Source organism: Pinus tabuliformis, chromosome 4_1 (genome assembly GCF_031772625.1).
Source record: "Pinus tabuliformis cultivar Carrire ecotype Pingquan chromosome 4_1, CPIR1, whole genome shotgun sequence".
Lineage (NCBI taxonomy): Eukaryota > Viridiplantae > Streptophyta > Pinopsida > Pinales > Pinaceae > Pinus > Pinus tabuliformis.
The window spans coordinates 584,683,328-584,710,558 of NC_142303.1; the positions used below are offsets into that span (position 1 = coordinate 584,683,328).

Below are 27,231 nucleotides of genomic sequence, written 5' to 3' on the forward strand. Positions count from 1 at the left end.
AAGGAGAGATGGCAGCAAGGCCTATTAGGCCTGCGGCTAGGGTGGCAGAGGCCAACTAGGGCCTGTGTTAGGGTGAGAAAAGCCCCTTAGTGTTGCCATAGGCCCCACAAGGGCTGCGACTTAGGAAGGGAGGCTGCCGCAAGGGTTAGGAGAGGCTTAGGGCTTGTGGCAGAGGGAAAGAAGGGTGACGGAGGGGGAAGGAAGGTAGCGACAGAGGAGAATGAGGGAGCGAAGGGCTAAGAGGGGAGGGAGAGAGGAATGGAGGGCCAAAAAGCCCTTGGGCCAGGCCTTAGAGGCCTAAAAAGGCCCACGACAAGCCCTAAAAGGGTTGTTGTCCAGCTTAGCGAGGAGGCCGAGGCCTCTATGCCTCATGGGTGGGGTAAACCAAGGGAGCTGTGGCCCTTTTAGGGCTGCGTCTAGGCTAACCAAGGGTAACAACTAGGCTAGAGGGTGGACGCTGGGCCTGGAGGCCCTACAAAATTTGAAACCCTTGCCAAAAATTTTAATTCCACTTCAGATCTTCAAATTATCGCCAAATCACTGCAAAATCCTTGATGCTGGCCTTGCAAAAATTTTGGAGACTAGATCTTGTTGGAAAATGTAACTAGGTTCGGTCTTCATTATTGTACTTGAGTCAAAATGTAATTTATTTGTCAAAAGAAAGTGAAAATAATTTTTATTATTAAATTGAATTGACTTATTAAAGCATGGGTTTCATGCTTGGGTCAATTATAGGTCAAGCCTCCATTGTAGGCTTTAGGTTATTGTCAAAGTCATTTATTGTGTGGTCAAAGACTCCTCCATCAAGTCATCCTCTTCAGCAAAAGTCATCACTCGACCTCTTCATCAAAGTCTTCAAGTCGGCTTCCCTCTATATATTCATGTCGGCCTAATATAAGGATGCATCCCTTCATATAGTCATGTCGGCCTAATTTCAAGGAGAAACAACTATATAAAGGAGTATGGACTTCACATAAAGGACAATCAAACAAGTTTGATAAGATTTCAGAGGTAATGTGTCGATACTACTACAGGATAAGGGTTCGGATACATTACAAAGATGATCACAACAAAGAATATTTCGTATAAATCTCAGAGGAAAAGTCTCGGTGCTATCTCGCAAATCTCAGTGCTATCTTAAGGACAAGGTCTCGATGAAATATCAAGAGGAAGGTTGCAGTGCTTTCTCAGGGAACATTTCGGTGCCATCACAATAAAGGTTTTGGTGTCTCCACAGAGATGAGATCTCAGTGTCATGACAATGATGAGGTTTCAGTGGAATCACAGTGAGGGGATCTCGGTGTCATGACAGTGATAAGGGTGATGTCTCGGTGCATATACAATGACAAGTATTCAATGCAATTACAGTGAAAGAAGTATGACTTGATGGAGGGAGTCTAAACTAGTAGGGAGTCTAAACTAGTTTGGAAGGGTCATGGTTGTCTTATCTTGAATCTAATGAAGGAAGAATTTTTGTGATTGGGCTTTCCCCTTGAGGGGGGTTTCACCCTGGCAGCTTGCCTATATCTTGTGTTCTCTTTTATTTGTTGATTGGCATTAATCTTGATGATAAGAAAAGATAACTAAGAGATCAAATACTAATAATGAAAATATCACAAGTTAATGTCATTAAGAGGAAAATCGTTTTAATTGCCACCTATATGGATTTTCCAACATGGAATCAGAGCTCTGATCAAAGTCAAAGGTAGTTTGAAGAACACGTATACAACCTTACTCACAGTTCTGTCAAGATCCCTCAAGTCTCTACATCTCGGTAAAGGCTATACCTCACACAGTTCAGAGAAAAGCTCGCATAAATCTCAGAAGGACAAGTTCGGATGTCACAAGTTAAGCTCTCAATAGTTCGGATTTCAAAGAACAAGTCTTCAGTGCTATAACATAGATTAAAGTTCGGAGAAGGCAGAGGGTTCAGTGTCATTACAAGGAACTTGGATAGGATATTTATGCTTCCACAGTCCAATATTATGTATACACAGTTCAATATTATGCCTCCCACAAGTCGGTACTGTTATAGGCTTGGTGATACTACAGTTTGATGTCTCCACAGATTCGGTGATATGATACATGACTTGGTGCTACTACATCTCACAATTTAGGTGCCATTTTAGTTTGCTGTCACTACAATAACCTCAAAACAATTCGGATCAGGATTACAAAGATGTATTTTCGGTAGTCTCAGAAGCTATATTTCGGTGATATCACAAGAAGATTCTCGGTGCTCTCATCTCGGTGACCTCATATAAGTTCAAAAGAATAAATCTCAGAAACTCGCATATACATTTTTGTGATGGAGTCTCGGTGATCACAATGAAGTTGTTTTGATGTATCTACAATCTCGCTGCCATTCCAGTGCTATGATATTTCGGTATAAAACGCAAAGATGAAGCCTTCCACAACACCACAGTCTTTCAGAATCCGAACTCTGTCCTATAAAATATGAAATTGATAGTCCAAGGAACCAACTTGAAGAAAGGACTCTTTGAGGATCTGAGTACAAGGAACCAAGTAAGTATTGTTACTACAACAAGTTATCAAACTAAGAGGTATGCAATTACAAGGTACGTATGTTCATGAGTTTTAGATTTAACATTAAATGATTCTTGCTTATAACTAGACTAGGATAAAGATAGTAATCCCTAGATTAGAACCTTAATACTTGTTTTCTAGAGTTTACAAATAATCTAGGATGTCAAATAAAAGGTCCTACTATTGATTGAAAGTATGAACAACTTATCATAGGATTCCATCCTCCATGATTATGTAAAAGATCTAACTTAAGAAGTCAAATCATGTCCTTAGTATCACATGTTCTGCTTGAAAGTATGCATTACAGGTATAGAAGATCATGGCTTACACTTCCTACAAGGTTTGTCAAGAAACATCTCCAAGTATGTCTTAGACTATAAAATTCTATTTATCTTATTTTGAAAGTTTGCATTACATGACTAACATCGTTATGTCTAGCCTTGAATCATAATGATTCTTGTTCTGGGTGATTTATCACTTGATAAATCTACCCCTCCTCATATTCTTAATTGATTTTGTAGAACCCTAGACAGGTTCTCTGGAAAACCCTAACCTAAGGGTATGTTGACAATGTGTGAAACCCTAGCCTGCTTAGGGTTATTGTGAAATGCTATTTGAAGTTTTTGTTGATGATGTCATGTTTTGGATCTTGGTATGATCATGAAATCTTAACTTATTAGAATTGAATGATGTTTGTTTGAGATCCTAAACCTTCGAAATTTTTGGAATAGTAGGGTTTGCTTTGCTATGAAACCCTAGATCTTTAGGGTTTGGTTGAATTTATAAGCAAAACCATGATTATGTATTTAGAGTCCCAGGAACGAAACCCCAGTCACGTGTCCATTGGTTGACACTTGTTCTAGGACAGTCTATATCTAACTTTGCCTGACATATGATGTGCTTATGATGTACTGATGAATTCCTAGATATATGTGTTGAGTTAAGTGTAAATGGTCATGAGTCCTAGGGTTTGGAAGCAAGCCCTAGTCAAGGTTTGATGTTTTAGGATGATGATGTTTGGTAAATCTAGGGTTTTGCAGCGAACCCCTAGTAGTAGTTAAATTCCCTTGTATGTGTGACAATTTGGAATCTATAATCTATATAGTGATTGTTGAGAATTTGTAAATGGAAATCTAGCGTCTACATCAAACTCTAGGAGATGCTAGTCATGATGTCGACTAAGCTATGATTGGTTTTGTTTGTTGAAGTTCATGTTGGAAATCTAGGATATGTATGAAATCTTAGTGAAAAGTCTAACATATGAATTTTGAAAGTTGTTAGATTCATTGATTTGATTTGCTTCTAGGGTTTGCTATATGAAGGAACTTGTCATTGAAAGAATATTGAAACCCTATATATAATGAACTTAATATCTTGATGCGCTGTGGATGTGATTTAGGGTTTGTAACAAAACCTGGGCAATAAGTTGAAGTATAGTCTCTTGCTGATTATGTTTGTAAATGCTTTTGCTATTATAGGGTTTTGATATGGCTAACTTCATGCTTCTATAGATTTGGTTGTACTTGCTATCTAAGTTGTGCAGGTACACAATCTTCAAGATGGTGAAGATGTTAGTTGATGTGATAAGCATGATGTGAATGGTGATGGTAATGATAACTTTGATGAGATGGATGGAAGCCATGAAAGATCCAATGATGTCGTAAAGAAGAAGTTGATCTCCCTAAGTTAAGAAGGAGCCTGAATAGAAGAAATCTCCTTGAGTTAAGAGGGAGCCTAGATAAAGGAAATCTCCCTGGTTAATAGGGAGAGCATAGTTTTGATTGGAGAATGAAGGATATGTTGTTGCATGTGAAGTAGGAAAGGAAAGCGTATGATTGAGGAATCTTTTGTTAAAAGATTTCGCTGATAGTCGTACTATTGAAAGTTGAGAAACAACATCAAGTTGTCTGGAAGACCCCGGAGGTTTGTATTTGGTTATGTACATGTGAAGGTATATTATTGATTGGGGTTATGTTTGTACAGGTAAATCTGTTGAAGGTTTTGGTAGCATGTTGGTTACCGATCATTTTGATTGGGAGAGATTTGTTGTCCTTGATCTGTTGGATCAAGGAGTGTTGAGGCTTTGTGAGTGAAGCATTGCCTGGGAGGACATCTGGCTGACACTTTGTGTTGATGTCTAGGTCCTGAAGTTGGAAAGGTGGCATTGGTCATTGAGCTCTGGCACACACCTAGATTTTTGGGTTGATGGTTAGCAAGTAAGCTTGCTGGTACCTAGAGAGGCTGAAAGCTTGAGTCCATCTTATTCCCACTTGGATAGATTTCCTTGGTCAGGAATCCAGTCCGTGGCATTGCGGTGCCTAAATTGCTGAGAGACCAATGGATAGATTTCCCTAGTCAGGAATCTAGTCCATGGCATTGCGGTGCCATCTATCATATGTCAATCATGTCTTTAGAAGAGATGCATCCTTATGAATACCACCTGCGTCCTTTATCGTCTTTCATAGGCAGCCAAGTCCAACCATCAATGTATATGATGACCATTGAATCTGCAACATACCCTTCTCCTAAGGTTTCTCTGAATTTATCATGAGCCACTTGAATAGCTAAAAGCTTCTTCCGGATCACATTATGAAAAGTTCTGAATCATACCAGGCCCCGTTTCCTATCAAGACCACTCCTAGTGTTTCTCCTAAACCCTAACTTCAATTTGTAAGAGCATGACTTCCCTAGGGTTTCCTCTTAATCTATCATGGGCTTTTCATTGATCATATCATATCAAGGAGCTTCACTCTAGGGTTTCTTCCAAGGCAACTCTGAGGGTTTTCTCACGAACCCTAACCTCCATTGAAAGAACAAGGGTTTCCTAGGGTTCTCTTCAAACCCTAGCATTCTTTCAGGTCTTTGCTATCTTCATCTCTTTTGCTCTATTTGATCCATAAGTGTCTTCGCAGGGGTGATCTTCAATGACTTTTCTTTAGCCCTACAATTAGGTAAGGAGAAGGTTATACAGGCGATACATGATTCTCCACTAGCAGGACACACAGGCTACCTTAAGATTTAGAGGGTAGTTAGGGAGAGAAGTTTCAAAAATTTCAGGGTTTCTTCAACCATTTTTTAGGCCTCTCAAAGAGGACATTCTGATGTATGTCCGTGAGTGCCATATATGTTAGCATAATAAGGAGGAGCATACACACCTTGTCGGACTACTACAACCATTGCCTATTCCAGCGCAGAAGTGGGAGAGTATCTCCATGGACTTCATCATAGGATTGCCATCAGTGTAGGGGAGAGATTGTGTTTATGTTGTGGTGAATTTATTGACCAAATATGCCCATTTCTTTGCAGTTTCTTCTAGGAGTTCAACATCTCAAATAGCAGAGATATTTTTGCAGGAGTTTTTTAGGTTACATGGTCTGCCCAAGACTATCATTGGCGATAGAGAGAACCAGTTTATGGGAGGCTTTTGGCAGGTGTTATTCATATTGGTGGGCATTGAGCTTACTCCTAGCATGATTTATCATCTAGAGAGAGATGGGCAGACAAAGATAGTGAAAAAATGGTTGGAAGGGTACCTAAGAAACTATGTAACAGGGTAGCAAAGAGCATGGGTGAAGTGGTTGCATTTGGGGGAGTATTGCTACAACACTAATCATATGTCGATGGGGATGTCATCGTTCAAGGCATTATACGACTGTGATGCTTTATCATTTGCAGATATGGTGTTTGGAGACAGTTGGGCTCCATGGGCCAAAGGTTGGGTCCAAGAGCGCCAAGATATCCTAAAGGCACTCAAGGGTAATTTGCACACAACTCAAAATCAACAAAAGTTGTATGCTGATTGACACACTATAAAGAGTAGTTTTGAGGTAGGAGATGTGGTGTATCTACGTTTGCAGCCATATAGATGTTAGATTTTTGGTAGCATCGAACGTGTGTTCTAGTCTCGATTTTGTGTATAAGAGGCTAAGGAACACGAGATCTCCAAAACCTAGGAAAAATTGCGTGAGATATGACTCCAAATCAGTGTTGCGGGGGAGCGCCCCCCCCCCCCCCCCCTCGAACCCGCTCCCGAAGAGCGCTCCGGGCGGGAGCGGCTCGGGAGCGCGCTCCCGTAAAAAAATTTGCGCTCCCTGGTCTGTGAGGGAGCGCTTCAGGGAGCGATCGCTCCCGCGCTCCCGGAGCGCTTTTTAATGCCCGGGAGCGATCGGGGAGCGATCGCTCCCTGATCGCTCCCGGGCATTAAAAAACGCTCTGGGAGCGAATTTTAAAAATCCGGGAGCGGTTCGGCGGAAAAAAATTCCGCCGGACCCGAAAAAACAAAAAAATTTAACTAATTTTTTTTGGTTTATAAGCCCAATGGGCCAAAAAAAAATCATTTCAATGAGATTGAGCTTGAGCCTGAGAGCTGAGGAAGAGCAAAGGAGCAAGGAGCAAGAGCTGAGGAGCAAGGAGCCAGAGCTGAGGAGCGAGGAGCAAGTGCCAAGGAGCGAGGAGCAAGCTTGCAGAGGTAAGTAACTTAATCATTTAGTTAGTTTAGTTGGTTAGGTAGTTAGTTTGTTTAGTTTAATTTACCTGTTTGAGTTTAAAGATCATTAATTTAAATTAAATTAATAAATTAAATGAATTAATCCCAATAAACTAAATTAATTTGCAGATTCAAGACTCAAACCCTACAAACATCAAACACGATGGACCTGGGGATTTTTATTGGCATTTTCCTCTTCCTGGTCCCTTTTCTGGTTATTATGGTGGTGGAGAGTAGGAAACGGAGGGGGCCTGAAACTGAAGAGGTGGATGAAGAAGCCGGAGGAAGTCAAATAGGTGAAAACCCCAGTGAGGAGGATGTGGAGGAGGGTGAACATGAGGGTCAAAAAACTAAACAAGACCAAACTCCATTGTGGAAATATGTTCAGAGGGCTGAAACAGGGAGGGGGTGGAACCACTAAATTTCATTGCCCCCATTGCAACACTGATTACACAGGCTCATACACCCGTTTGAGAAGACACCTTTGCGGGAAAAGGGCATGGGATGGAGAGAAACAAATAGGAATCAGAACTTGCGACGCGGTGTCAACAGCAGATAGAGCCAAATACATAAAGGAAGAGGAGGACGCCCAATACAAAGCAAAAAGATCAAGGGGTTTCTTTGAAAGCTCACAAAGAACTCCTTCAGCATCCTCCCAAGGCAGTGGATATGGACATGGAGGCTCAGGGTCATCATCTTTACGCCGTAGAACCATATCAGATTTCCTTGATGAGGGGTGTAGGAATGATGTGGATTCAAAAATTTACAGGTTCCTCTATGCAAATGGGATACCATTCAATGTTCTACGCTCACCTTATTGGCACGAAATGGTTTCTGCCATAAATGATGCCCCTAAAGGATACAAGAGCCCTGGGTATGACAAGGCAAGAACTGTTGGCCTTGATCATGAAAAAGCAAAAATATCACATTCTTTGAATAAAATGACAAGTTCTTGGACTGACAATGGGGTGTCCATTGTATCTGATGGATGGACAAATGTAAAAGGCAAGCCATTGATAAGTGTTCTTGCTGTGTCCCGAAGTGGTCCCATTTTTCTAGCTGCACATGATTACTCAGACAAGTTCAAGACCGCTATCAACATTGCAGAAGCATTGCTTGAAACAATTGAGCGTATTGGCCCATACAATGTCATCCAAGTCATCACTGATAATGCTCCTAATTGTAAGGCAGCGGGAGCAATTATTGAGGATAGATACCCGAACATATTTTGGTCTGGATGTTTGGTTCACACATTGAACCTTCTGTTGCATGATATTGTCAAAAACAAAAATGAACAATACCAATGGATTGGTGATTTGTACAAGAAAGGAAAAAAAATGATAAAATTTATTACAAATCATAGCAATACCCATGGCCTTTTCCGCAGTCACTCGAGATTGGAGTTGCTGAAGATTGCGAGGACTAGATTTGGTAGCTATTACCTCACCTTCAGGCGCCTTTTGAAGGTAAGAGAGGGTTTAGCTAGCATGGTATCAAGTCCAAATTGGCAGGTGTTAAAGGAAAGGGCTACAAATGTAGCTGACATTGCAGGTTTTGAAACGGTGGAGGAGGCCGCTCTTGATGGGCAGTTTTGGACAACTGTGAGACAGGTATTGGATTTCACCAAGCCAATTTATAACATGATTTGGTTTGCAGATACAGACAAATCAGTGATTGGCGAGGTGTATGAGCAAATGGATACCATGTTGGGGAAATAAAAGACATTGTTAATAACAGAGATCCCGACTTGTACAATCTGATTCACGATTGTGTGTGTGAACGGTGGAAAAGGCTTAACCTTCCACTACATTGCTTGGCGTATATCCTTACGCCAAAATACTACTCAGATTCTTGGTTGGGCAAACCTGCAGCAGGGGGTGGTGTTAGGACCAAACCCCATTTAGATCGAGAGGTAACTAAAGGATATCTGGATGCATTAGAAAAGTTGGTGCCTGACAGGGAGGAATGTGCAGCTGTGCGCCTTGAAATAGGCAGATACTTCACTGGCAGTGGTTTGTATGGTAACTTCCATGCAATGGACGACAAAGATAAATTTGATTCTCTCACATGGTGGGAAACATATGGCGGCGACGGACTTTTGAGAAAATTGGCATTGAAAGTTCTTGCACAGGTTGTAAATTCTTCTTCTGCAGAGAGGTGTTGGAGCACCTACAGTTATATACATAATGTGAAAAGAAACAGGCTCAACGAAAACCGAGCAGAAAGCTTGGTTTATGTGCACTACAATTTGAGGTTGTTGAGCCATTACTGTGATCGGGCTAATGAAGATCCCACATATAAAATTTGGGACAATCACCCTGAGGACGACAATTTGGAGGATGGCATTGTACATATGGAAGAACTAGAAGATGAGCTTGTACGGGATGAAGCTGAAGCAGCTGCAGCAGCCATGCCACCTCCACCTCCACCATCCAGTAGCAGTTCTCGGGGCCCGAGTCTTGTTCCATTGCTGTCGCCACCTCCATCGACACCCTCGCGTGGAGGCTCTAGTTCTGGTCGTCGGTCTGGGCGGGAGACTCCTAGAAGACCGCCACGACCTACTTATACTCCTGGAGACTCTCGTGGCAAGGGCCACTTGTAGATTTACAGTTTACTTGTCTTTTTTAGTTTCTATTAGACTTGTTACTTTAGTTTTCATAACTGTTCAGTGTTGAGTTTTGAGTCCTTGACTCTTGACTCTTGACTCTTTCATATCATTATGACATTATGATATTTTTTGTAAACATTATATCACTGTGACAATGAAAATTTGAAGTTTGAAGTTGGGCCTTGGCAATTATAACTCATTGGTAATGATTGTGAATTATGAATATGATGCTTTGTGAAAGACTAAAGTTGTTTCATTTCATCTCATTATTCATGTTTCATTTTATAAATTTTTAACATTTCATATCATGTTAACAGTTAGAAGTTAGGACTTAGAAATATCTTCGATATTACTTCTTGTAATGGTTAAACTTGGCTTACAAGTACAACTTGTTACTTTGGTGATCAATGATGATAAATGTTATTGAATTGAATGTTATTTTAATTTATTATTTTACTAAGGTTGATGACGATTATAATTTCTAGATGATTGATGTGATATGGTTCAATGATCAATTTATGTTTTTTTATGTCTATTTCATCATTCTACATGTTTTTGTTGACATATATGTATCAAAAATTAAAAAATATAAAAAATATATATATTTTTAAAAAATCGCTCCGGGATTCGCTCCCAAACCGGGAGCTTCTGAAAATGGTCGCTCCCGCTCCCGCTTCCGCTCCCGCTTCCGCTCCCGCTCCCAAGTAACACTGCTCCAAATCACCTTAATTAGACAATAATTTAATTATTTCCCAAGTTTAACTTAGGGAAGTTGGTTAATTAAAGTTAATTAATTAAGGATGTTTGAGATTGCTCTAGAGACTTCTATTAATGTAGTCTAATTGATCTTAGCCGTTGATGGAGATTTAACGTTGGTCATTGAAGTCTCAATGAGAGATTATAAGAGCAACTCGAAGGGATGGATAGAGACATAATTGTGAGAGCAAGGCAGATTGAGCTACCCAGTTCGGAACTTCAGTGAGGGTGCAGTTCGAGCCAGACGGAGAGCATCAAAAAAGTTAGGAGGATTCCAAAGGAATTTCCAGCATTTCTTTAGTGTTGGAGTGGCAGGAGATAGGGGGCCGAATTATCTGCAGAAAAGGCCGCAAAAGTTTGTGCAAATAGCCAGAAACCCTTGAGTGAGTTGCGGGAAGAGATAAGATTCAATTGTCGGAGGCCAGATCAGCTTCCAGGAGGTATAGCGAGTTACTTCTAGAGGCAGAGGGAGGCAGGATGACTCACTTGGAGCCAGTTTGCATGCAGTGCGAGTTTTCCAGTGTGGGGTTCGAGTAGGCTAGTGGAGGCTGAATTAATTGCAAAGGGAGATACTTATCTCCAGTATATTTTTGGCTAGATATTTGCCAAAGGATTGCCAGTTGGGCATCTAGATTATTGTATTCCCAAATTCGCTGCATAATAATAAAATAAACCCTCATCTGCTGCACCAGTTTTCCCTTTGGGGTTTTTCTGGGCACTTTTAGTCCAATATAATTGTGATGATTTTTATGTCTGTGCATCTATTTCTCAGTTCCTTATTTTACTTCTGTAGCGTATTTTATTTGTGAAGAATGCATTGGTGACTTATTTGATATTTGTCGGAAACAAAAAAAATACTAATCAGTTAGAAGAATAATTTCCAGTTGGTGCATTCATGGAAATTTCACAATAGACAGTCCAGCCTTAAGCAGAAAGGAACGAAGAAGTTGAAGCCACAATTCTATGGGCCTTACAGGATCGTCAGCAGAGTGGGCGAAGTGGCTTACAAGTTGGAGCTTCGATAGGGAAGCAAGATACATAATGTCTTTTACGTGTCTTGCTTGAAGAAAGCAATCAGGTAGTAGGTTGTTCCTTCATCTGAGTTGCCTTCCTTGGATGAGGAAGGGCATCTTGTGTTTATTACTGAGGAGATTCTGAAGGTGAGAGAGAGGAGGTTGAGGAGTAGGACTATTAGGGAATATCTTGTGTGTTGGAAGGATCTACCCTCAGAGGATGCAACGTGGGAAGGAGAGCAGATATTGCAGCATCCAGGACTCAAATTGCTTAAGGACAAGCAATTTTGGGCGGGGAGGACTGTGATGTCCCTGCTATCTTGAGCACAGAGACATCATTCCTGCTGCCTAACTGGCCCCTTTAGGCTAGCAAGAGGGGAAATTTACGAATGGGGCTAAGGAGTTTTGCCCAATTTTGATATTATTATTATTAATAAAAAGGGGCAAAAAGTTAATTAGAGAAAATAAATGGCTCATCAATAAAATAATTAAAAAAGAAGAATTCTAGAAGGATGGTGAAGATTCAACAAAGTCTTATAAAAAGGGGAAGAGGAAGCCATTCATGATCATTATATCTTGTGATTTCTCATTGTGATTGTTTTGGAGCTCAAGCGAGTTTCAGCTCAAGGGTTTCAAGCGAGACTCTCGTGCTAGTTTCGGTGGACATCATTGCCACCCTAGCTAGTTCCCATCCAATTTTGGTGGGATGCTATTGCCACCCTAGTTGGAATTGCATGAATTATTTAGATTTATCATTTGATCTTGTTGCAGGTAAATTGGAACGAGTTATCTATTTACAGGAGGTGTTTTATTAATTTCTAAGAAGGTCGCATTGCTTCAATTGATTGTGATCCACTTCAGGGGGGCATAATCAGATTGCCTTTCGCTGAAATATCTATTATTATAGAGGGGCTGAATTCTTTTTCTATTGAGGGCCGAGTTGTTGGAATTCCAGATCATTATCTTCAGACACACTTCCCTCATTCTCTCAAAGGCTGAGTTCAGATTGTATTGCAGGGGTATTCTTTCACCGTGGAAGGCCGAAATTGTCACTCTAAGAGGCCAGATTTCTTTACCAGATCAGAAGATGAATTAATGCTCATTGGAGGACAAAATTATCAGTACCCAAAAGGCAGAGTTGCATCAGAAATTATCCATTAATCTCAGGTGTCCAAGTTGATTGTTTGGAGGCCAAAATCAATCAGTTGGAGGATGAACCTCTGAAGGTTATTCTATTCATTAAGCTTCTAGTCAAGTTCTGAAGAGAGAGAGGCTGAGCTGTGAAGGTTTTATGTATCCTTTCGTGGCAAAAAATTCTACCTCTGGGAGGGCAGAGTTCAGGAGTTCAGGGTGTATCTCTTTAATGCCAAATTTCTTCTATTCTTTGGAGGCTGAGACTGTTCCTAAGTCGAATTTCTCTCCAATTAAAAGATGCTGGGCCGAATTCAGTGTTGAAGGAGTTTGTATCAGTTCTTTGAGGGCCGAATTGGTCTATTACCATGCTGGAGCTGAGTTCCCAGGTTCCTTATTGAGTTGCACTGTAAAATCCTTCAGATCAGATCAATAAAATTTTTATGCTGCCCCATTTAAATTCTTGTTGACATTGTTCATTATTTTGTTAGCAAAATGTTTGATGGAATGTTGCTTGCCAACTGTTTGTATAAATTCTTCAAAGAGAATAATTTGTTTGCATTAGCGAATTGCCAGCTTTGGTACATTACAGCTTCCTTCTTCCCAATGCTTTCATCTTTGGCAGCCTTTACGATGTACCTGCAACCCTCACTAGGAGGTCGTGGAAGAAACAATTATAACCCAATAAAAGAAACAGAGACAAGATGCTAACTAATAGTAAAACAGTAATCATCATCATCATGCTGCTTTCCTTTCCTTTCTTGCATGAGCTAGGGTTTCTTTACTTAGCAGAAACATTGATCTAGGTCTAGCTCTAGGGTTTTATCCCCAAACCCTAGGGATTTTTCAACTTTGTACCAGGCTGTCCTTTTGATTACTATCAATCTTGTTGCTTTAGTACTAAATCAGTCATTTTGCTGTTAGGTCATACTCTTGCTATAAATGATTTTTTTCCTGGCCATCATGGCAACACTTGTTCTCTTAGCTCAGGCAGCCCTTCATTCAACATATTCTACAGCCAACATTCTCTCTTTATTCAATGGCATCAATATGAGTTAAACTTAACCGTGGCAAGTTAAACATCAGTTTAGTAGACATCTAATATACTGACACTCTTAGTAGCTTCAGCAATGAACCCTCGTGAGCAACAAGCACAATCTTGCTACAACAAAGGTCTACAGATCAACTTAGAATGGAGCTCAGGTTTCTGGCATCTGCTACAAAATTTGAGTTTATGCCATAGCTTCAATACTGTCAGAGACTTGAAAATTTACTCAGGATTATGCTTCAGATCTTCTAGGGTTTACAAACCCTAATCCAAAAAACTTATGTGCAAATATATCCTGCTGTAGTCAAGTGTCCAAAATCATAAAATAATGTATCATGGAATCTCCATGCCTCAGCATATAAAGTTGTCAACAAGGTGATCGTCCCTCCAGCGATCATGCCAACAAGGTGATCGTCCCTCCAGCGATCATGTCAACAAGGTGAAGGTAAGTTGTCTTCAGAAGAGGGAATGAGATCATGACATTCCAGTGCCCTTCTTAAAAGTTTCCAATAGAACTCTCTTAAACAACAACATTCAAGTAGCACAGGCATATGGTACTTGAGGAGACTTTAAATTTATTTCTATTATAACTCCAAACATGAAATTTCCATTGTCATTCTGCAATCAATTGAGAAGATAATTGTTCTAGATGCTGGGATGTTTTATGCAGTAAAAACGTTGGCCATCTGATCCTTAGTTGGAATATAAGCCAACTCAATGTTCTGCTCTGCGATCCCTTTAGAATGAAATGGTGATGTGTCTATAGTAAATGGCACTCTGATTATTTGTAGAAGCCAAAGTGACTAAGAATCCTTAGCCAAACTGTCTCATATTTAGCCAAAACAATTGCCTTATATTCTGATACTGTTATTGACAAAGAAACAATAGTTTGTTTCTTATTGCACCAAGAAATCATACCAGAACCAATGGTGAGCACACATCCGAGTGTAGATTTCATCTCATCCAATCTGACTCTGTGTGGCTTTGAAGGTTGAAGACATCACATATAGTGAATAGTCTGAATTGTAGAATTATCTTTGCAGCTTTCGAATGAGAGATGGATGGAGCTCTCATAACATCAAAAAAATGTTCACTAGAAGTATCCCAAACCAACTCAGCACTTTCTTGACAGACATGGGTTTGAAATCCTCCATATTTAAGCATTATAATAGACTATGTGAATATTTAGATCAAGATACAAATATGCCATTTTTCGTTTGCTATACTTCACTTCCAAAACATACTGTCCAGTCCCAACTCAGTCTTCCTCATACTGTCAAAACATACCAAATTCTCCTGGCCACCTTCTGAGACCTCTCGGCCGCTGTGGCTGTCACATGGATGCCTTTCAGTCCTCCCGAGGTCATTCCTGAGACCTTTTTGGTCCTCTGCAATTTGCACTGAGGCATTTTGGTCTCTTGTCACAGACTTCGGCCTAGAATTTAGACTTGTCTTCTTTTTAGGGCAGAATAGAACTTGGATCATAAATCATATAGGCAGAATAGAATATAGATCTTCTAGGGCACAAAAAAAGGCAAATCTTGGCCTCTTTTGGAATATTCTTCGTCCTGCTTACAACCAGAATTGGACTAGGGCTTCTAGGGATAGTGACAGAACAAGCCCTAGAGGATAACTTGAAACAAAATGGCTTCTTCAAGGTTGCTCTTTCACCCATGCTCTGACACCATGTTGATTTTTCAAGACCTTCTAATCTAATAGTTACTTCTAATGATTTATTTAATTTAATCTTTCTTGTGTTCACGTTTATCATTTAGCAATTACACAGAAGCTCTCAAGGATAAAAACAATAATGACAGTAGGATCATAAAGAGAGCCAAACACAAGACACAAATTTTTACCCTGGGAAAACCCTCTTCTAGGGAAAAACCCAACAACCTTTTCTTAGAGAAATTATCCAATTCAACAAGAGATACAATCTGATCTTTTCAGTCAAATAAAGTCAAACTGACTAGTCAACAGACCGAGGTCAAACTTGGTCAAACAGAGATATTTTCGACCTCTTCCACAGCTGGTCAACACAGGTCAACCAGGCTGAATTTTGGCCTCCTGTTCCCATGCAACATTGGTCTAGCCAAATTTAAAGTAAACAATACTCATACTAATTTGATATTTTGATGTAGGGAAGCACATTTGCTTCTATTTTACAAATTTGGGTTTGGAGTTTTAGAATAACACTTAATGTGTATATTAGAGGTGTTACATTTTGCTAGTCCCATCTGTCTTATGAAGCTTCGGTTGAACAGTAACTCTCTTGTGGTCATGTAGCAATTAATATTTGCTCCCTTCAAGAGAGAATCTCTTGATAAATGGAGATTCTTGGAGGCTTGGGAGTATGGAAATCCCAAAAATAATATGGGTTGAAATTAATCTTTTTTGGCTAGAATTTGGCCACAATAAGGCTTTTTATGTCAGAGTTTTACTAATTCATTTAAGATAGCGTGTGATCTTTAAACCTTGATCATATAACCAGATGAGATTAGAGGGGCCTTTTAATAATTCAGTTTTCTTTTGTGTTTGTTCATGATTGTAATCGTAGAAATTTCGCCTCTTTGGCATCCAAGAAAATACTAGATCATTGGAGACTCGTACATCTCTTACTGTTTTGTGAGTATTAGCATTTTTTTGTTAAATTTAATATAATATTTTTTTCTCCAGTTTTCTAAACTAAGCCACTTTACCTGAATTTATTTGCTATTTGCAGATTTGCTTTATGTATTATCATATTTGCCACGGGATCTCAACTTTATTGAGCATACAAGTGACCTTGGATGGAAAGAGTATGTAAAATGCTTTGCTTGTTAAAACATTTGTCTTTTATTCTTGAAACTCAGTCTTTGGAAATCAAATTTATTGTTTAGATGGATAGGAATATGATACATTCTTCAAATGAATTTCCCATTTCAGGTATCAAAGGGCAAAGCCTATCATTATTGATCCTGGGCTTTATCTGTCTAGGAAAAGTGAAATCTTTTATACTTCACAGAGGCGAGAGATGCCGGATACCTATAAGGTTTTTACAGGTCAGTTATCATCACCATGCTGATTCGTTTATTATGGCTTTTGATCATTTTGGGAGGTCGAAAAATGGACTCAAAATGATTTTATGTTATATCTATATATATATATATATATATATATATATATATATATATATAAATTTGAATGGAACTTCTTATTTCTTTTGTATGCTGTTGTTTGTGAACTGAGGACAATCTGTCAGAACAATATTTGCTACTTACTATTCAATCTGTCAGAACAGAGGCAGGACAAAAATAACTTATTCCATGATGGCAGGAATAATCCAACCAAAACTTCGTGTAATCAGGATGTCAGCAGGCAATTAATATTTACAGAAATCAGTTTGATTGGCATCCCATGCCTTGTAACTTTATCCTAATGTATGTGATGTTAATATGCTCATTTATTACTTATTCTTCAAGGATTAACTCAAGGTTGATGACCTTAGTCTAGTCAAGATGTGGGTGTGCTCTTGTTGCTTCCTAGGCTTTCTGTTTGCTATGTTGCCTGTGAAAATTTCACCACTGAAATCCTATTGCAGCAACTGGAATTAATTCTTATAATTGTTAATTAATTAACAATTTATTTGCTACGGCAAATATCGAATAAATCACACTACAACCTTCACAAATAAAACTACGGAAAATAATAACACTGGAAACTGAGAAGTATTCCAACACACACACATACAAATTGACACAATTATTTTTGGACAAATGTCCCCGGAGAAACCCAACTTGGGAAAACCGGTGCAGCAATTGAGGGTTTTATTATTATGCAGTAGTGAATTATTTGAGTACAATTTGGATGCAGAAAACTGGCAATCCTGCAGAGAAAATATTGGCAAAAATATCTTGGGGTAAATTACCCTCACTCCGAGCAATCCCGACATTTGACTGCTACTAAAAAGCAAGCCGTTCAACTAGGCTTGCGCAAGCTCTATGTCAACCTGCAGGTGCTTTCCACACGTGCTGCCTGAATTGTCTGCTAATCAAGCCGTCCTGTCTGCTGCTAACTGGGAAAATGCTTCTCCGACACTCTGGAACCTCTGCCCGACCTCTAGAACTAAATATGTTTTCTTGTCAGCAAAAATTGAATTGCCTTTTGACGGTATGCGCTCCCTTTGTGCAGCCTCCTGGAGAAATTTTGGCCTTTCTCCGCAATGCACTTATTGGATCTGGAAAAACTTCCTCCTACCTCACTATTTCTGATACCATGTGAACATTTCACAACTGAAATCCTGACACTTGACTACTATTGGAAAGCAAGTCGTTCAATCGGGCCTGTGCAAGCTCTGCGTCAACCTGAAGCTACGTGCTGCATGTGTTGCCTGAATCGTCTCCTAATCAAGCCGTCTTGCTTGCTGCTGACTGGGAAAATGCTTCTCCGACACTCTAGAACCTCCGCTCGACCTCTGGAACTAAAGACGTCTTCCCCTCGGCAAAAATCCAACTGCCCTTTGAGGGTCTGCGTTGCCTCTATGCAGCCTCCTGGAGAATTTTCGCCCTTTCTCTGCAATACACTTCACAGGATCTGGAAAAACTTCCTCCAACCTCACTATCTTCGCTTCTCTGTCTCTGCGTCCTTACTGAAGCTCGAACTCTTCCGACCACTATTGGCTCTATGGAAAAATTGAACCCTCCAAGAAAATCAAACCCCTCAAGTGTGTTCTCCATCTACCCATCAACTTCTTCTTATAATCTTTTGTTGGACCTCCAACGACCAAGATTAAAACTTAATCAAGGGCCCAAATTAATTCCCTGTTGATCTGTGTGAGTTTCTAGATAATTCACACCTTATCTCAATTAATTCTGATTAATTAGCCCCTTTTCCTAAGTTTAGACTTAGGAAATAATTAAAAATAGGCTAATAATCTAATTGAGACACTTCTAGGTAGAATTTCCAAAAACGATTTCTGGTTTATGGAGAACTCCTGTGTTTTAACCTCTCCACAAAGTTTCGAGACTATAACACATCCGATGCTACACAAACTAACATTGCCAAGTGGAAATTTGGTTATTATGTTGTCTTGAAATATTTGTGTTGTCAGTGATACACTTCGAATCACTAGTGGTCTATAAAAATGGCAAAGTGTTGAATGAATAATCAGGTAGGAATAAGATATAATTTTGCCATATCGTCTTATACCTGTGTAGAGATATTGGCAAAGCCTTAGAAATGACATATTTGTTATTACTCTTAAATTAGAAATGCTTTGCCTTAAATATGCTGGTAAGCCTTAATTTTGACTATTTTGGGGGATGATATCCCATTGGACACCACCCAATCCATGGGGGATATTTGGGTACATCCCAGATGTCCCTGGGACATCCCATCCTTGTTTGGGAATATCGTAGATGGCGATGTCTCAATTTCGGGGCATTGTCCTTTTGTGTATCCATAGCCACGCTGTAGAGGAATTCACTAATGTGTCTAAATGGCATTTTGTCAGTGTTGATAATATCGGTATCGGGAAAATATCGACGAGGGTCCAGAAAATATCTTATCGGCAATATCGGCGAAAATATCGGCAAAATATCGGCAAATATCGGCAAGCATAAAAAATGCATAATATATTCATTTTTTCAGATTTTTAAACATATAAAGCAATAACAACATGAAATAAACACATTGGCACATAAATATGAAGAAACACTGATATATATGATGTCAAATAGAAATGATACATCAAAGGCGATACCAAATCCTGCTGATCCCTGATAATTGTCCATTCAAGGACTCAAATGTGGAGAACCAATACAAAATAACATCACATATATAAAAGTATCTCATCATCATGAGTTATATGTAGCACAACAAATAAAACTAGCAGCTATCTATCTGAAATCACTGCCCTCTCCCCCTTTTACGGGAAAACATGATGGGCTGTTTGCCAGGCCTGCCCCTAGTAGTAGGAGGCCCTGACCCTGCCTCTGCACCTAATGTCAAATAATGAGTGCTAGGTATGGGGCTATGCTCTCCTATATCTATAGCAGATGGTGTTGATGCTCCCGCAGTGTCCTCCTCCTCCTCCTCCTGCTGTTGCTGCTCCTCTGACTCCGAGTCCTCTTGCTGCCCCTGCTCTAATGGATCATCTGCCACTGGCTCTAACCATGAAGGTGACTCCTCCAAGAGGGGCTCCTCAGACTCCACCCTCCACGGAGACAATACATCAATATTGTCTAAGCTAAGTCACATGACACGAGGACACAAGACACGGAGGACACGTAAATACGAGTATTCAATACGAAACACAACGACCTGGAAACAAGACACGGGGGACACGTTTTATATATATATATATATATACCAAAATATAGTTTTTTATCCATATTAAATTGCAGGTTGCAGCTTATCTAATCAAATTAAAATATAATTACTTCTCAAAGTTCATAGTTCACTTTAAAAAAATAAATAGAATCAAAATTTACTATTTAGAAATTAGAATGTGATATGCTTGGTCTTGATTCTTGAATATTCAATGTTCATTGTTCATGTACAACTTACAAGCACATAAGAAAATAACTAAAGTCCAATCCTATTGATTTCCTCTGCCCCTCTTGCGAGAAAATGCCACAACTTTCCCTTTCCCTCTAGATGTAGATGTTGGTGCTGGTGGAGTTGGCAGTGGAGTTTGCTATGCTGTAGAAGCTGAAGAACTAGAAGTAGGAGCTATAGGAGGTAGACCACGTCCTCTACTGGTGGTAGGGGTAGCCCGGGCAGGTGGTGTCACCTGGAAACATTGCAATCTCCCAATCCTGAAATCCTAAAAAATTGATAAGTCTGCTGCATTTTGAATGAAATCTAAAATTCTACTTTCTCCATATGAAATCCAATGAGGCCGGAACCACTCTCAAACATCCTGAGTCATTTCATGGTAATGTTAAAAATTTAAGTAAAAGGATGAAAATGAAGATTAAGGAGAATGTCACTTTTACTTTAAGAATTTAACATTACCATGAATAGCATATCAATACTAGGGCCTAGAACGCTCAAACCATCCTTGGCAGCAACCACATAGCTCTCCCCTTCCTTCTCCAGCAATCAGAAATGAAAATGATATGAAAAAAAACCAAAATCGGATTTTTATAAGCAGTGCAGAATTTTTTTACAGTCACCGGGCGATATTTTCGATTGTCGCGCGATATTTTCCGAAATATCGACAATATTTCGGAAATCGCGCGATTTTTTAAAAGCCGAAAATATCGCGATATTTTGTCGGTGATATATCGGCTCGCCGAAAATATTGCAATATTTCCGAATATCGCCAATATCTCGGTGATATTATCAACACTGCATTTTGTTAAATATGTACTATAATGAATAATTTCCTATCGTTGTTTGTGGCTCTCTGAGGTCACAACTCATTCATGTGGTTTGTGCTGATTTTTCATTATCTTCTAGTTTGATAATTACTTCTAGTGATTTCTTAATTAATTCTTCTTGTGTCACATTCATCATTAAGTAATTATACATAGAAAATATTAGCTATAAAACAATAATGACAGTAGAATCATGAAGAGACACAATTTTACCCTGGGAAAACCCTAACTAGGGAAAACCCAACAATCTTTTCTTAGAGAAATTATCCAGTTCAACAAGAGATACAATCTGATTTTTCCATACAAATAAAGTCAAACTAATCACAAATCCAATGAGTTAAACCTGCTCGAACATACTACATTTTTGGCCTTCTGTACTTCTTATGAAATTTGGTCAACTTTGGTCAAGAGGACTGAATTTCGGCCTCTTGCAATTTCCTCAGAAACCCTAGTCAATTGCAGTCAAACTGCCCAGAAAACCCTGGTCAACGTAGGTCAAGTTTCAATGTTCTTGACTTTTCTCAACTACTCAAAGCTTGTCCTTGAGGTATACAATCTTCACTCTGGGACAGAGGCTTTGTGAGAATGTTAGCGACTTGCTTATCTGTAGAAATGCATAGGAGCTGCACTATTCCTTTTGTACCATGTTCCACATTTGGTGGTACCATGATCTCAATGTGCTTTGATCGATCGTCTCTGTTGCGGCGTTGCCATGTACAACATACTTGATCTTGTAGATCCATTTGGAAGTCACCAATGACTTCTCTTTGGCACAATTTCCTCCATTATAGCATCCTTCAAACTTGTTGGCCTTCCCTGTTCCCTCTGAACTAGAAGCTCTTCCGGTCATCAAGCAAGGTTCTAAATGTCAATACAATTTCTCCCTCTTGAACACAAATCACTCTGGGAAAATCTTCTTGTCAGAAGCTTTGGTTCGTTTTTCCCAATGCTTCCATCTGCTGCTAAAGCCTTGGCAACCTTCACGATGTGCCTGCAAACCTCATTAGGAAGTCATGTAAGAAACGATTATAACGAAGCAAAAGAAACAAAGACAAGAGGCTAACCAGAATTAAATCAATAATAATAATCAAGGAATAAAGATATGAAGTACTTTTATTTTGAGGATTGTAGGGAATTGTCAACTCCCTCTTGATCTTTGCCTTCTTGCAGAAATCATTGAAATCCATCTGCAAACTCATCATCCCTAGTGTCGTCATTAGCATGTTGCTTTCCTTTCCTTCCTTGTATGAGCTAGGGTTTCTTCTTTCAGCGGAAACATCGATCTAGGTCTAGCTCTAAGGCTTTATCCACAAACTCTAGGGCTTTCTCATCCAAGACTTCTAGTCTTCTAGGGTTTACAAACCCTAGATTTCCAATTTTCATCTACACTTTTGTAAATCCAACATAGTTTGTCATATGCAAATTTTCTTTCATTATCCAAATGTCCAAAACCATAGAGTCCCCATGCCTTTGCACATGTGATGAAATCTCATCAATCAATCAAGGATGTTACATCCATTATAGCTTTTGTAGAGCTTGTGTTCTGCCTCTTTCTAGCATTGTAAAGAAAAAACACCCTCCAAGGACAAAATATAGCAGGTCGAATGAACGTAAGGAGTCTTCAAAGAAGGGAATAGGACCATGGCATTTCATTGTCCTCTATAGAATCTTACAAGAGAACCTACTCCCTCAACCAAAAACCTTAATAAATGAACAATCTTCAAGTGGCATGAGCAAGTTCCGGACTTCGTTTAGAGTCAATAGCAAATTCTGTCCACAGGATTTGTTCACAAAGATGATTGCTCTCGACCCTTTCAAACTAAGTAGCTCAGCCTCTTCAAAAACAATTATAGCAATAGCAACAATTTGTCCTTTACTAGGACAATCTTCAGTTCTGAAAATGACTCGTCTTTCACAAGAGAATTTCGGTCTCCAAAAGCTGATGAGGAACTCATCATCTTCTTCACTGTAAACTTGTGAATGCCCTTTCAAAAACTGAACTCAACCCCTGTGCATGATCAGCATACCACATTGATAAACATCAAAACATGAATTCTTTTACTTTCAAATTCAAATCATGAAGCTAGTGGAGTGGGTCTGTATTCAATCATCAATATGCTTTAACAGTTCATGACACTTGAATCAAGTGTATCCAATGTCCATTCTGCCTCAACAAATGTCTATAGCCAATACTATCACTATATTTAATGGCATCAATATGAGCTAAACTCAGCCATGGCAAGTTAAACATCAGTTCAAGAAACAGCTATCAATGCATTGACACTCTTAGTAGCTTTAGTAATGAACCCTCGTGGTCAGCAACAAGCACCATCCTGCCACAATAAAGGTCTAAAGATCAACTTAGAATGGAGCTCAGGTTTTACTTCAAAAAATTCGAGTGTATATCACAGCTTCAATACTGCCACAGACTTCAGAATTCACTCAGGATCATGCTTCAGGTCTTCTAGGGTTTTGAGCCCAAAAATTTATGTGCAAATTATCCTGCTGTAGTCAAGTGTCCAAAATCATAAAAAAATGTGTCATAGGATCTCCATGCCTCCGCATTCACACTGTTTGTCACTATATCAGTGATGTTTCATAGGCACAAGTTCATTTGACAATCTGATCTCAATTGACTCTTGGAGCTTGCTAAATTTGATAATGAATTGTTTTGTCATCTTCATGGAATTATTGGATTCTGTTGTTGTAATGGAAGCATAAGTAAATATCAGAGATCTTTTTGCACCATTGGGTAAAACACCATCTTTAGAAGGCAGTTATTAGAAATAGCTCCTGTACTTTCTGCCTTTGCCAAAGACTTCTGAGAAAGGATCAGATAGTGTGCAACTGACCAGATTATAAAGCTTAGAGGCACTTGGTCCTCCATGAATACTTTCGGCCTACTTAATCATCCTGTGAACCTGAACCTAGGGCTAGGGTAGCCTGCGGCCAGCCCTAATCTTGACACAGATCCTTAATCTTGGAGGGCCATGAACAGGTCTCAAACCAACCTTGGCCTGTCTAGAATTAACTCGGTCTTCACAACAGAAGGATTCTAGACAAAAACTCCTACTTGGCCTTCTTCTTACTTGCTTTATATCTCAATGTTACTTCAATGGCTGGTCTTTTTAACCTAGCTCTTTATACAACGGTCCATACAAAGTTCTTCTAGTCAGAATCAAAACCATCCTTGACTTGACCAGGGCTACACTTTTAATGGTTGCTCTTTGACCATGACTCTGATACCATGTTGATTTTTCATGATCTTCTAGTTTGATAATCACTCCCAATGATTTCTTAATTAATTCTTCTTGTGTCACATTCATCGTTAAGTAATTATACATAGAAAATCTCAACTATAAAACAATAATGACATTAGAATCATGAAGAGACAGTCAATCACAAGAGACACAAAATTTTACGCTGGGAAAACCCTAACTAGGACAAAACCCAGAAACCTTTTCTTAGAGAAATTATTCAATTCAACAAGAGATACAATCTGATTTTTCCAGACAAATAAAGTCAAACTGATTGCAAATCCAATGAGTCAAACCTGGTCAAACAGACCACATTTTCGGCCTTCTGCACTTCTTCTGAAATTTGGTCAACTATGGTCAACAGGGCTGAATTTCAGACTCCTGCAATTTCCTCAGAAAACCTAGTCAACTGTGGTAAAACTGCCCAAAAAACCTTGGTCAATGCTGCCCAGAACTCGGTCAAACAGATCAGAAGGAGGCTTTGTCAGATTTTGGTCTTCTCGACTCTTTCTCCTTAGTACATGTGGACAGAAAACAGAAGAAATTGAGTGATCCGAATTGCTTCAAGTGATGAGGTCGAATGGCAATATATAGTGGTTTGAGGTGCCCACTTGACTTTGTGGAGGCAATTTCAAAATTCAAAATTTCCTCTTTTTATTTTTTTGGCAGCCGACTTGAACATAAATTTGAATTTTTGCTTCTTTTAAATTTGTGAGCTAATGTAATTGAAGAATACCCACCACAGCTACCAAAATTCAACAGTTTGTTTAGTTTCGCTTGTCTTTTTATGTATCCCTGTGGTTAATGTCGAAACAAATAATTTCTTAATTAAAACAAACTATTCAGCTTGCTATTCAAGTGAAAGGTTGACAGATGGGTTTTATAATTTTATACAATTCCCGATAGTGATGAGAATCATTTTAGACTAATAGAATTCAAATCAATGAAAGTTTAAGCAAGTCAAGGTTGTACATTAGGTATTTTGAAGGATATTCTCTTACATTTGGCCGTTTGATTATGTGTTTGTTTATCAATGGCAGGTTCTCCATGGGTTGTACTCAGTCGAAGTTTCATGGAGTATTGTGTTGTTGGATGGGATAATCTACCAAGAACAGCGTTGATGTATTTTTCAAATGTTGTGCTAGCACAGGAAGGATACTTTCACACTGTTGTTTGCAATGCCCCAGGATTCAAAAACACGACTATAAACAGTGATCTGCACTATCTAGTCTGGGATGTGCCTCCAAAACCAGAGCCTCATTATCTTGAGCTAAGTGATTTTCAGGCCATAGAAGAGAATGGTGCTGCTTTTGCTAGGCAGTTTCATCAAGATGATCCAGTGCTTGACAAAATTGACAGAATTTTTTTGAAACGGAGGCAAGGTCGAGTTACTCCCGGTGGTTGGTGTGCCAGGAAATTTAGCAAAAGAAAAGATCCCTGCTCTCAGTGGGGTAATGTAAATGTTCTCATGCCAGGGCCACGTGCAAAATTATTTGAGAAGTTGATACTGAATCTGATTGCCAATGAGACTTTTAGGTCTAATCAGTGCAGGTTCCAGTAAGACTGCTTCAACAAATCATGCTAGAATTTATTGACATACATTTAACTTCAAAAATCATTGACATACTTCTGCTCGGCCTGCCAACCCACATCATCAAAACTTTAGCTTTGTGACTCATTGGAAGGTAGGCTTTTGAGCAAAGGGAGATGCATTCAAGAGAAGGCATGGAAAGAAGTTGAAACAGTATTTAAGATATGTTCTCTCTATTCAAAGCTTTGAGCATCTTTCAACTTCTGATCCTGAGTGCTCTTGAAGGGTGGTGCCTGTCAAAGAACCTAGCATGCAAAATTGATTTGGTTGCCTCTGGTGCAGTTAGGTTCTGGTGCTATTTAATCTTAGTGACCATTTCACTTGTTTAAAAGTGAAACTGACCACATTGGATTCTTTCCAAGCAAGTGAATCTCCTTCTATGCTTGTATAAATCACGTGATTCTAGAATTGACTGCAAACACATTTTTTTGAGAATTGGTTCGAGGGAAGTACAAATTCATGTAGAGTAGAACACACAGTGGTTCTGCTTTCATTTCTGTTATGGAACTTCTTTTGGATGCATTGCTTGATATTGTATCATACCAACAGTATAATCCCCAAGGGTGGTTGGGATACGCAACGTAAGACGTTGATTTTATATTATTAAAAGATACAGCAACCAGGTAGTCCATTCTGGAAAGGAAATATTACATAGCTTGCTGTCTTCTCTATCCACGGTGAAGAAAAGTCCTCCCATAGATGATCACTCCTATTCAGCAGGTAAAAGATAGAGTGAAGCATCTTTTGCTCAAGAACATCAAATTAAGGTTAGTCAAAGGTTGGTAATGCTCTTTTGAAGGACCGAGAAATATAAAAGGCTTGTGGTAGCCATATTATTTGTGACAAGCCTCAATTTTTTGAAAGGGTATGTTATAATCGAAGTATAAAGCGAAAAAATATTCTTGAGTAACCAAACGAAGAAATGCAAGTTGAAGTGAAAATATTTTGATCGAACAAACAAGATACGACATTTTTCCAAGAGAATAAGACAATGAATTGTTTTGGGAAACAAATGAAAAAGATATTTTGTAGTAGAATATGGAAAAGGGCAAAAATTCGGCGCAATCTTCACATTAAGGTTCTAGGTTTCTAAAAGAAGTTTTCAGTATCCCTGGAAATGTTTTATACTTTGTTAAATTGAAGGAATCAAAACAAGCTTCAGGGGCAAATGATTAAATTGCTGTGTTGTGTCTCATTCATCAAGTTAGCGTATTGGTCAGATTGATGTTCATGATGTGGAATTTGATTCCACATTGATACTCTGCTCCCACTGCTTTGTGTTAATCAGTGTTCCAAGAGAATGTTTTGCGTGTTAGAGTTTTACTTGTGTTGCTCTGAAGGTTATCTTCCTCCAGCAGCACAATGGTACACCCCAGTTTACCCTCAACAGGGAACTGTACCCTGTATCATCTTTGGTTTGTGTGTTCCTGGGT

The 27,231-nt window shown here is 39.2% G+C and overlaps 1 pseudogene across 1 annotated transcript in view; it reads left to right on the plus strand.

The window, feature by feature from the left end:
* LOC149177311 (beta-glucuronosyltransferase GlcAT14A-like) overlaps positions 1-26,159 on the plus strand; it is a 58,231-nt pseudogene extending 32,072 nt beyond the window's left edge. The window contains exons 2-4 of the transcript XR_016258099.1: positions 16,312-16,387; positions 16,515-16,630; positions 25,248-26,159. The product of XR_016258099.1 is annotated as a beta-glucuronosyltransferase GlcAT14A-like (transcript). The remainder of the gene's footprint in view (positions 1-16,311; positions 16,388-16,514; positions 16,631-25,247) is intronic.
* The last annotated feature ends 1,072 nt before the right edge of the window (positions 26,160-27,231 follow it).